Below are 11,910 nucleotides of genomic sequence, written 5' to 3'. Positions count from 1 at the left end.
GCCAATCCTCCAGAAGGATAATTGCAGACAGAGATATGATAAGCTTTTGTAATAGAGATCTGTCAATCAATGAATGCCACATGACTTCTCGATCCGGGGTGTTTACTCAAATGGAATGGAAGAATTTGGCCGGTGCCACTCGGGCCACTTCCTTTTCTGCTGCTCTGAAGAATGTTCTTGCTTCATTTCATTAACTGGGTGGGAGTAAAAGCAAATTTGCCTTATGAAAAGCAATTACTGCACTGCTGACTGGTGCTTTTGTGTGTGGAGGAGAAAGTTCCTGTCCCTCTTCTTCACATCTGAGACTTCTGCATCATTGATTTTTAAATCACAGCCAGACATTACAGATTTTTAGTCCTGCAAGTCCATTCACTACCTTTAAAAAGGGATCGTTTGATGGCCTCTTCAAGATCTTTTTTAGACACTATAAGATAAAATATATTTTACCTTTTAACCTAATATTATATTATATTATATTAGTTTGGGGTCAGTGTTTTTTTTTTATTTTTAAGAAATTGATAGCAAGGATGCTTGACAGTAAAGACATTTATAATGTTACAAAAGATTTCTATTTTAAGTGCGTGCTGTTCTTGAACTTTATATTCATTGAAGAATCTTTCTATAATATCTCTAAAGAATCATGTGACACTCAAGAATAGAGTAATGGCTGCTGAAAATTCAGATTTACTGTCACAGGAATAACAATAATACTGCAATAATACACAATATTACTGTAATTGCTTTATTTTATTGTAGCAAAATAAAAATGTGTATATATATATATATATATATATATATATATACACACACACACACACACACATACAAATATCTATTCTTTTAAGATTTATTCAATTTTAATTTTAAATATATAATTAAAATTGAATAAATCTTAAAAGAATATATTTATTCATTGAGAATGAAAAAAATTACACTTACCTAAGCCTAACTATGAAGTGTCTCCAAAACAACACCTTCAAGACATTCATTAAGCTATAATTGTATGTTATAATACACAATTAAATACATTTTAATGGTTAATATTAAATTTCTACAATTTAAAATTTTGAAACTGAAATTTTATGAATTTTCTTTGTTTCCTTTTCCATTATTTAATGAGAAATGCGTGAGAACCAGTGAGACCCACATAGCAACTCCATATCAACCATCCAGAACACCCTAGCATTTACATAGCAACGCCCTGGCAACCACCCACAACATCCTCGCATCACGGCAGCGAGTTCTGTGTGGGTAAGCACCAGAACAATCAGCATGTCAAATGTTACACAAAATATGATTGTCCTGACCCTTCCCTGACACCTGTCTGTTTTTATTTCAGGGATATTTTAAGAATATCTTGGGAAAGGCTTTAGACCTATTTTATTTATTAGAAATTGAATGAATTTGTATTAAAGTGCAAAGAAAGCTATTACTCTTTCTTTCAATCTAGGTATTGAGATAAGCTTGCTAAGAGGAATGTAAGTGCCAACTTATTAAATGCAAGCAATTTCAGTGATTGTGTCTTCTTTAAGCTGTAGTGATTCACAATGTGTGATAAAGTCTTTCAGCTCGTGATCCTGTCATGATCTGTGTGTATCAGATGGGCTGTGTTACAGTAAGTTTATGGGTTACAGAGTGCCAGCAATGCAAAAAAGGATGAATTAACAGATTACTCAGCCCTGATTTGAAATAATGGTGTAGGGTCAACAAATACACAGCACAAGTACTGCTAGAGCAGTGGTTTTCAAAGTGTGTGGGCAGAGTATATATATATACATATATATTCCATGGTGTTTACTCGAATGGAAGAGTTTGGCCGGTGCCACTCGGGCCACTTCCTTTTCTGTCGCTCTGAAGAATGTTCTTGCTTCATGTCATTAACTGGATGGGAGTAAAAGCAAATTTGCCTTATGAAAAGCAATTACTGCACTGCTGACTGGTGCTTTTGTGTGCGGAGGAGATATTCCTAATATACAGTATTTATTAATACTTATAGCTTTTATTCTTATATTTTCAGATTTGTTTTTTTGTTTTGTAATTTTGTTGTCATTTTTTTTTAAATTATATTTCTATTTTGCGTTCATTTGTTTTTATTTCCGTTTTAATATTTTAGAAGGCAAAAGGTCATTTTCGTTTTTAACTTACTTTTAAGCTTTTCATCTAATATTTATATTTATATTTTATTTTATTTCAGCTTTCAATTGCAGAAAAAGATTTTAATAGATTTAGTTCTAGTTAACAATAATAATACTGCTGATTAGAAACATATTGTATACAGTGTAGTAACATCTAACACCCTGCACACAGAAACTGTAATGTAATGAATAAAGAGCAGAACAAGGCTGAGACGAAGCAATGTCAGTTAAAGATATCGCCCTGTTTCTCATTGGGGCCTAATTTATGTCCTTGTTCTAATTTAAGCTGTTTTTAACAACAAGGTGGTGAACAGCAGGAATAAATTCCCACAGCTCATTGTAATAAGGCAATCACTACACCTGTGTCTTTTTGTAATGAGAGACACCATTTTTTTCTTCTCCTGAGCTCAGCCGCAATGTGCAGAGCTAATAAAGCATGGTTGTATAGTCTGATTTGAGAAAGAAAAAAAACAACAACAAAAAAAAACATAGAAGTAGAAATATGAAGTCAAACAGTCAATTATTCCTGTGATAAATATTTCAAGGAGTAGTATGCTACATTGATGTCACACCTCATCACTTTGCATGTGAGTACTGTTTTGGAAATAAATATGGTTATTTTGACAGAATTAATGGCAGAATTTTCATTTTTGCATGAACTAACCCTTTAATAGGAAAGTTATCAAAACGTATATTTTTGTTAGCTGCGATTGTGCACTAGCATTTGAATAGATATTTAAGTGAAAGTAAATGAGGTATTATGTAACATAATTCAATATCTTTTATCGTATAAAACAATGTCACTAGGTGAACTGATCTGCCTATTCAAATGCAAGTGGGCCGCTGCATTAGGAGGGGTTCAAAACAGAGCCTGCGCTATTTGCAGGAAATGAGAAAGCCAAATGCAGGCTGACTCTGTGGGGCGGGAGCCCGTCTCGGCGCTTAGCTCGGCCCGCCAGACGTAATCGGTTCACACTACCTGATTTAAGACTGAGGTCTTTAGATTTAAATGTCCCATTAGAATTCAATAGATGGGAGAAGTGATAAGCATCTAAACCAGTGCAGGGCATGTGCAAGCAGAACAAAAAGCTGATTAAAAGATGCGCTAGGCAGTTCACCCTCTGAATGTGCACAGACTTGTCACTAGTGAATCTATGGCATCTTGTTTCAGGATGAAATCTACTTCCCTGCAGCCTCCGTTCCTAGTCTTGCCATGTGAGACAGCATTTTTGTACCTCTTAAAGTCAACAGAAAATGTCATTTGCAACCGATTTTACTTCTGTAATGTGACATTTCTGAGTGAAAGAGGATATTAAATGTGAAAAAAAGCAGAGTGGGACTTCATTTTATCCATCTGTAATTGATTGGATTGTGGGAAGTGGGTGTTACATCCAAAAATGGAGCAGGTAGTTGGCGGGGAGCTGAAGTCATTCCAGAGGCTGCTGAGAAAGTTTTAATTAAAGATTATGAAGACAAACTTTCTTTTTTCTCTTCTAATGAATCATTCATAATAAGACCAGGTAAATGTATTAAGAATGTAAATAGGGTCTATTTTGATTTTGAGATGCATTTTATATTAAAATTATTGTAATTTAATCATTTGTAAGAATAATTTATCAATATAATTAAAGGGTTAGTTCACCCAAAAATGAAAATTCTGTCATTAATTACTCACCCTCATGTCGTTCCACACCCGTAAGACCTTCATTCATCTTCGGAACACAAATTAAGATATTTTTGATCAAATCTGATGGCTCAGTGAGGCCTGCATTGACAGCAAGTTAATTTACACTTTCAAATGCCCAGAAAGATACTAAAGATATATTTAAAACAGTTCATGTGACTACAGTGGTTCAACCTTAATGTTATGAAGCGACGAAAATACTTTTCGTGCGGCAAAAAAACTAAATAATGTCTTTATTCAACAATATCTAGTGATGGGCGATTTCAAAACACTGCTTCATGAAGCTTTGAAGCTTTACGAATCTTTTGTTTTTAATCAGTGGTTCGGAGCGCCAAAGTCATGTGATTTCAGTAAACGAAGCTTCGTCACGTCATAAGTGTTTCGAAATTTCAATGGTTCACGTGACTTTGGCAGTGCTCCGAACCACTGATTTGAAACAAAAGATTTGTAAAGCTTCGAAACTTCGTGAAGCAATATATATATATATATATATATATATATATACATACACACAAATATACTGTGTATATATACAAAGTTCTGGCATGAAACTCTAGATGGCGCAGGCTGATAGGTCCTTAACTCATTTGGTAGAAATCACATCATTATCTACATTATCACCTTCTCCAGCTCCACCTGTATAGATCTGCTACGGGGTTTATTTCATGTATGTTATATGTGCAGCAGCAGCATGTCTTACATGCTCACAGCAATGTCTGTGAATGTATTGGCAGTAGCAAGTGTCTGTATTTGCTCTGCAGCAGCAGAAATAATTAGCAGCAACAGCAGCGTAGCAAATATATTCTGCCAAGACCAAATGCATTATATATACAGTATATATAATCTCCCTGTCAGACACCAATTTCATTATTTAGATCCTCCGCCAAATCACACACAAAGAGGATTGTGGGTTATCATTGGCAGTGAAGCTACATCTACACTGCCTTCAAAAATTGACCAGATGGAGGCATTTAAGATGACGGCGTGTTACGCAATCATTCAATTCGGACTTCCATTAATCCCTTTCTGCCCTAATAAGGCAGCATTTTTTAACATTTCATACACTCTTTTTGTCTTTTTATCTTGTTCTCCTGTAGTGCGACTGTGAAAGCTATCCACAGATCCACTTACACAGTACAAGAATCACTCGGATAACTAAGAGTTAAAAAAATAAGTAAAAGAAAACAACTCCATATTGACCAAAACCCTTGTATCTGGTGTTTAAAAAGCAGCAAATCAAAAGTCTCCAGTGGCTTTAATGCAAGGGACTGACTTCCTTTTATTCCACAGAGCAAACCCCCTCTGGAGCGCAAGAAAGCCTCGGACAGCAGAAGTCCAGCCCCCGATGTTGCACTCGCTCCTATCCGGCCTTTCAAAGGCAAGACCTTTTGGGGCTTTCAGTGACTCAGAGTGGCCAGAGTCCTGGTGAGGCCACGGAGACCCGCTGATCTTTCTTTGGAAGAGTGATATTGTTGGAATTTGAGAACATGGAGTCACACAGCAAGTGAGTACAAGCTAAATGCCACCTACTGGATCCAGAAAGCCTGAGGGACAAACTCACACTGCTGCCACAGAGTACCGGCTCTATGCGTGACCTTTAACTCTGTGTCACAGCAACCTGAAAATCACACAAGACATGGATTAGAACTTTCATGGTAGAAACTGAGTCACATTTGGCACTGTAGTTGGGAAGCTTTGAGAGTTTCATATCAGAAAGAAGATGGGATAGGTTGGTGTGTTAGAAATTCGATTAGAAGGCTGGTTTTCTGTTCATTATCTGTCAGGATACATGTCACGGCGGCAACTGGGAGCTTTCATCTCTGCAAATGTATTTACTTAGAAGTTTTGTGAACTTGAAATATACTGTCATATTGTCACCTTAATTTAAGTCAAGTCAGTTTTATTTATATTGACTTTCAGGAATTTAGTTTTGTTTTTTAGGAAGTTAGTAGGATTAAACAATACTTTTTCTTAAAATATGAATCATTGGAGCTTGCTGAGTCGCTGTACTGTTGGTTTTTAGTAGGTGTCGATACTTATCCAACTGAATCAGGCAGTGGGTCGCTATCTGCACTCCCATTGGTGGTCAGTGTATACTCATTTGCATACTCTTCAACTCTTGTCGCATCACCGATGGTCTCTTATCGTAAATGTCTCGGGAAATCACTAACTCTCATTAAAAATGAGCAAATTCCTTTGTGAATGCCCATTTATATATATTTTGTTGTTGTCACCTTTGAAACAACTTTGATAAATTCATTTTTTTAAGTGACTTTTTAAACCAACATTTAAATAGTTAACATTTAAACAAATCAAATTTTAAATACATTTTTATTAAATTGAGAAAAATAAATGAATAGTAAATTAAAGAAACAATAAATATTAAATAAATATATAATATAAGTAACTATATAAATATATAAGTAACTTTTTACACTTTTCGCTAGTCAGATGCAATGAAAGAAAAGTATAAAATATTTAAATGTTAGATAAAATTGAAATAAATCAAAATGTAAAATAAAATAAGTAAAATAAATATTTAGTTCAGTCATGAAACTCTAGAGGGTGCAGACTGATTAGACCTTTACATTCAGTCTGCAAGGAATCACATCATTACCGTGTGGCACAATCTGATTGGCCTCTGCTGATCCCACAGCCAATAAGACTGCTTGCTCAACATTTAAATTGTCTGGTTCATTGTTCGCTGTAAGCTGGTCCTGCAGCACGCTAACAGAATTCCTCTGAACCCTTCCGCCTCCCCCAGCTCCACCTGCCTAGATCTGGTGTGGGATTTATATATGTATATTTATGCAGCAGCAGCAGCAAATCTTACATGCTCACAGTAGCGTGTCTGTGTATCTGTTAGCAGTAGCAAGTCCATACTTGCTTTGCAGCAGCAGAAATAATCAAAAGCAGCAGCAGCATAGCAAATCTAGTCCACCAAGACCAAATACATTAAGATTGCTATATTCAATAACATTCTAAAACTATTCCGAGACTGTCATGATTGAAATAGTAATAATAGTAAATAAATAAACAAAATGGCAACAAAATGATCCACAAACAAAATATTCACTACTCTCTGAAAAAAAGAAAGAAAGAAAGAAAGTCATACAGGTTTAGAATGACATGAGGGTGAGTAAATGAAGGGATTGCATGGGTGTTTTGAACACAACCTTGTAATTATGTAAAATTCCATGACCAACAAATGCTTTGACTCCAAAGCCTGAGATGTCTTCCTTTTGCTGGCAGCCTCATTCATGTTTGTGACTTTAGACCATCATTCATTCACACACCCACGCCGAGTTTCATTGGTGCGAGGAGTGAACGTGCAATACGGCATGAGCCAGATGAGCCACACAATACAATATATCAGCTCCAGTGCATTATTGCATAGCAGAGCAACTGCAGAGAGGCTATAGAGAGTCAAATAATGAAACATATATGTATATCTTGAAATGGAGATTTGCTGTTTCAGGAAAATTCCGGAGAATGTTGCTTAAATTATGAAAGTGGAAATCTCAGTTAAAGCCTGAAAACTGCTGTCTGTGTTTATCCCAAGAGAACCTTCCCTCTCAGTCTATTTCTCCCTCTTTTAGCCTCTCTTGCTCGCCTACATGCTCATAAATTGAGTGATTTCATTACAGCATGTGATAAATATATTATTTAAATGAGCTTTAACTAAAGAGCGCACATGCTTTGCAATGTAATCAGTATATTTGTAAAATCACATCTCTCAGTCTAATAAAGTAAAGAGAGTAAAATGCATTGCTGTCTCAGAGTAAATGGAGTAATTAGAGATTGTGGCTGTGCTTGACTTTGCAGTTTGCATTTGTTTAGCTGTACTTATGAAGCAAGCAAACTTAATTAACCAAACAATTATCTTCCCTTTTGCAGCAGAAAACAATTTGAGTGTTGTTTTTCAAGTGTCTGATAAGCCCTAAATTTTTTTTTCTTTTTTTTTTTCTTTTTGGAAAAATGTAGCTGTGATTTTTATTTACAAATAAATAAATAAATAAAATACTCTGTATATTTGTCTTGCTTTACAATTCAAATATCTAAAGATTCATTCTTAAATCAGGATGCATTTACTTGAGAAGCAAAATAAGATGTTAAGTATGATATTAAGTCTTGTTTTACGAAAAATGTATCAAAATAAAGTGAGCTTTAAACAAGAAAAAATATCTGCCAATGGGGTCAGAAAATATTATTTTCAGGAAAAAAACATTTTTGGTACATTTTTCAGAAAACAAAACTTAGGGCCAGATTTACTTAACAAATTAGTGTGAGAACACAATTCCAAAAAAGCGCCGATGGGAGTGGAAAGTTTTGCGTGTGATCTACTGATGATGCCCAAATTAAAGAACACGGACGCAGCCGAGTCATTTCCATAATGACCAACACAATCTACCAAGAGCAGCACAAATTAACATCTGGTTTAAGACATGCTTTTTTGGCCGGTAAATAATGCAGCAAAAAACAGTAAATTGACTAGCACAAACCTTAGTAAAGCACCTTGTATTATTCATTTAAAGGGCACCTATTATTATTTTCACAATATGTAATATAAGTCTCTGGTGTCTCCAGAATGTGTATGTGAAGTTTCAGCTCAAAATACCCCACAGATCATTTATTATAGCTTGTCAAATTTGCCCCTAATTAGGTATGAGCAAAAACATGCTGTTTTTGTGTGTCCCTTTAAATGCAAATGAGCTGCTGCTCCCGGCCCCCTTTCTAGAAGAGGGCGGAGCTTTAACAGCTCACGCTTCAGTTGCTCAACAACAACAAAGCTGGAGAATCTCACGCAGCCAAAATGACGATTGTCAGTAATGGAGAGACTCAGGAAGAAGTTACAACTTTTAGAATTTATGTAGATTTTGAGCTGCATTACCTTCAAATATAAAACTAATCCACTGTGTCCTCAGTGGCTCAGAGTCTTATATTCAGTCTTACATCCAAAAACAAAACACAGGGATTGCTTCGGAGACATTGTTGTCACTACAGCTGCACGAGCGTGGAGAAAATGGCGGACAACGGACAGCTCACTGAGGGCGAAAACTATGATAATGCAGGCCTGTCAGTCAGCGGCCGTGGGCGGGGCCCGAGCAGTGTGATGTCACACTAAACCATTTTAGATGTCAGACCATTTTAGTATATCCATAAACTTTGCATCTGAACAGGAAATGCATACAAATGCATATGCAATAAGATCAGCCACAAAAACAACCCTGTCCAGGTCTTTTCAGCTCTCATTTTTCACTGCGTTTTTAGTAAATCCTGACAGTAGTTTTTTAACACCAAAAGAGGGTTTGCACTGGAGCAAGCTGTTAATAACTCTGGTCTTTAATATCTTACATCATCTAGCATTTCATGTAAATGTATCTTGATTTAAGAATGTTTATATATATGTACTGGAAAACAGGACAAAAATACTGAGTAGGAAATTCATATTTTTGCAGTGTCAGTGGCTAAAATAAAAGGCTGTTCGTTTTATCTGTGGCTCCTAATGGCAAAAATACAATCCTAAACCATTTTAGTCAGCTGACCCCTCAAATTAGCCCATATTAGCAGCTAAGCTTCATCATAAGCGCATCTGCACGGTTTTGTGGTTCAAATTGCTGTGACTCAAAGCTGTTTTGTTTTTCTTTCTCCGCAGTGATGGCTTTTACTGGCTGGGAGCGCTGAGCACACGTTTGGCCTTATCGAATGAAACAGCACTGGAATATTTCACGTTGGTAAATATGTGAACAGTAAGGAAACAGGCCCTTGGGCCAAACTCTGCCAGGTCTGCTGGTCTCAGCACAGGCTCAGCTCTGACGGAACGTCTCATTAATGAGAGAGGGAAATGTCACATACAGGCAAGCGGGGCGAAGCATTTTGACTTGCCCCATAAAAGTCCACGTAAAATAATGAGATTCCCTGTTACTTGCGTTTCTGTCCATGCCGCGCCTCTCTCACACGATTTACAAAACGAGTTGGGTTTTCTTTTAAGAGAATTTGTAGTGTTTCCAAATGGAAATGCACATGCAGGTGAAATGTATGTCATGAAAATGCACAAATCAGCACGTCCTTGACTTTTATGTTGTGAAAATAAACAAATGGGAATTCTGTGAGAATGATGCTCATTTTACGCCTCATTTTACACCATTTTAGTGAATTGGGCCAATCCGTAAACATTAAAATAATCACTGTTTCAATAGTATAGCCACAAGATATAAACTTTATGAGCGTTAATATGACTTTAGTGTGAGAAAATCACTTTTTCAGTGTAAAGTTATGTCCAGTCTTACATTTTGGTTGACTTAACAACATAAAACTTTAACAGAAACAGAAGAATTAAAGTGCTTTTATGAAATTATAAGTTAAAAAATGGAAGTGTTTGAGCCATACACTTCCATTGTAACTGTCACACTATTTATTTATATGAGAAACAATTCTATTGAACCCAAAGTAATCCTTAACTAAATTCATGAAATTAAAATTAATTCACAAATACACTGGATTTGGAAACAAGGTGAGTATAAGCATTTATTGACTTCAATCACTGACAATAATGTGTGTTAAAGTACTGAAATTGAATGAAAACTTGGCATTACCATCTAACTGTGTGTAAATCACATTCAATCTAACCAGAGCTTAAAGCTTTAAAAACACTCTAAGAGATGATCTAATCCACGACAGACATGAGAGCGGAAATTCATATGTAAAGGCCATTCTGTGCCTCATAAAATCAAATCTTCAAATGGGACCCTGCTTAGCAGCAGAGGATGAGTTTGCTTTGATATCATGCATTTTTGATTAGTCTGGCCTCGGCCAGTCGCCCGATGTGCTGGCGTGTGAAGGGCAGAGAGAGAGTTTGGAGGTCACGCTCACAGTCTGAAATCCCCACAGCAAACAGCCCTCGCGCATCCCAGGAAACAAACATTCCAATATGCCAAGTGCTTATCATTTATCATTGAGTTCCACTAGCGAAATGGTATTTGAACTCAGGTCAAAGTTTCTAGTTTTATTTTTTATTTTTTTGCCTTTTTTTAGCATAACTTCTCTTTTGCGGCTAAAGGCCCAATGAGGTCTCTCAGTCAGAAATGTAATGGGAATGTACAGTCGTTTGGTTCTTTGACAAGCTACAGCCACATTAACTACCTCTGACATTGAAGTGACTGGCCCAATTAGAGTCAAATGACACTCATGCACTGACAAGTGGATAATTATGTGGAAATCAGATTTTTTTGACTGATTCTCAGCTGTTTTTTAAGGTCATTGAAATGAATTCCTTGATCAAAGAGGTCGTCTGTAAATCCCTATTTAATTTTTAACAGAAAAAAACACTAATTTTTAAATTTTACTATTTGATAGCCAAAAAAATGACCCAAAAAATGCTTAAAAATTCATCTAATGCTTAAAAAAAATTCATAGGAGACCAATTAAGACTATTATATTCATAGAATGTGCAAAACATGCTACAACTGTAAGTTTTCCATGACAAAATGAACATATATTTTACCAAAAAATTGTCCTAAAGTTTTGAATTCAAAGCATGAGTGACAATTTCCAATTAAACACATTGCTTTTTTTCTTTCTATTTCAGACTCATGACTTAAAGCTTTAAAAGTAAGGAACAACTTGCTTCGTTCCAAGGGAGGTTTTTCTTTCACAAAAAGCTGCATTTACTCCAACTAAAGGAGTAGACCATGACATATGCTGAACTGGAGTTCAGAGATGCCACATTCACGGTAAACGTCAAGCCATCTTGTATTGTGAGCATTGATGCTTTTATTCTGACTCGCCCTGAATGAGAAAGAATGCAAGGTGAAAAGCCCTGGTCTTGTTCACAATCCTGCTGTCTGATGTCAGCAGACACAAGGGTGACAAAATGTCACTTTAATCAGCCGTAATTAAGAACGAGGCAGAATATCTCCCAGGGTTTCTGCACGCTCAAGATAGCTGTCGTATAGTGCTTGCTTCACAGCCAGGGTGACAAGAAAAAGAGTGACAAAACAACCTCAGGTCATAGCAATTTATAAATAAAGGTGACACATCTGACAAATAAAGACCATAAAGCAGCAATAAGCCTTGACTAGAGCTTGTATT

The 11,910-nt window shown here is 36.1% G+C and overlaps 1 long non-coding RNA gene across 1 annotated transcript; it reads left to right on the top strand.

Moving 5' to 3' along the window:
* Window positions 1–1,136: 1,136 nt before the first annotated feature.
* Window positions 1,137–11,546, top strand: LOC127506133 (uncharacterized). The gene is made up of 4 exons (XR_007927925.1): window positions 1,137–1,251; window positions 5,110–5,323; window positions 9,476–9,554; window positions 11,408–11,546. It is a non-coding gene; the product is annotated as an uncharacterized LOC127506133 (long non-coding RNA).
* The last annotated feature ends 364 nt before the right edge of the window (window positions 11,547–11,910 follow it).

Source organism: Ctenopharyngodon idella, chromosome 23 (assembly GCF_019924925.1).
Source record: "Ctenopharyngodon idella isolate HZGC_01 chromosome 23, HZGC01, whole genome shotgun sequence".
Lineage (NCBI taxonomy): Eukaryota > Metazoa > Chordata > Actinopteri > Cypriniformes > Xenocyprididae > Ctenopharyngodon > Ctenopharyngodon idella.
The sequence above is the reverse complement of the archived record's forward strand: the minus strand, read 5'-3'. Positions and strand labels throughout refer to the sequence as shown.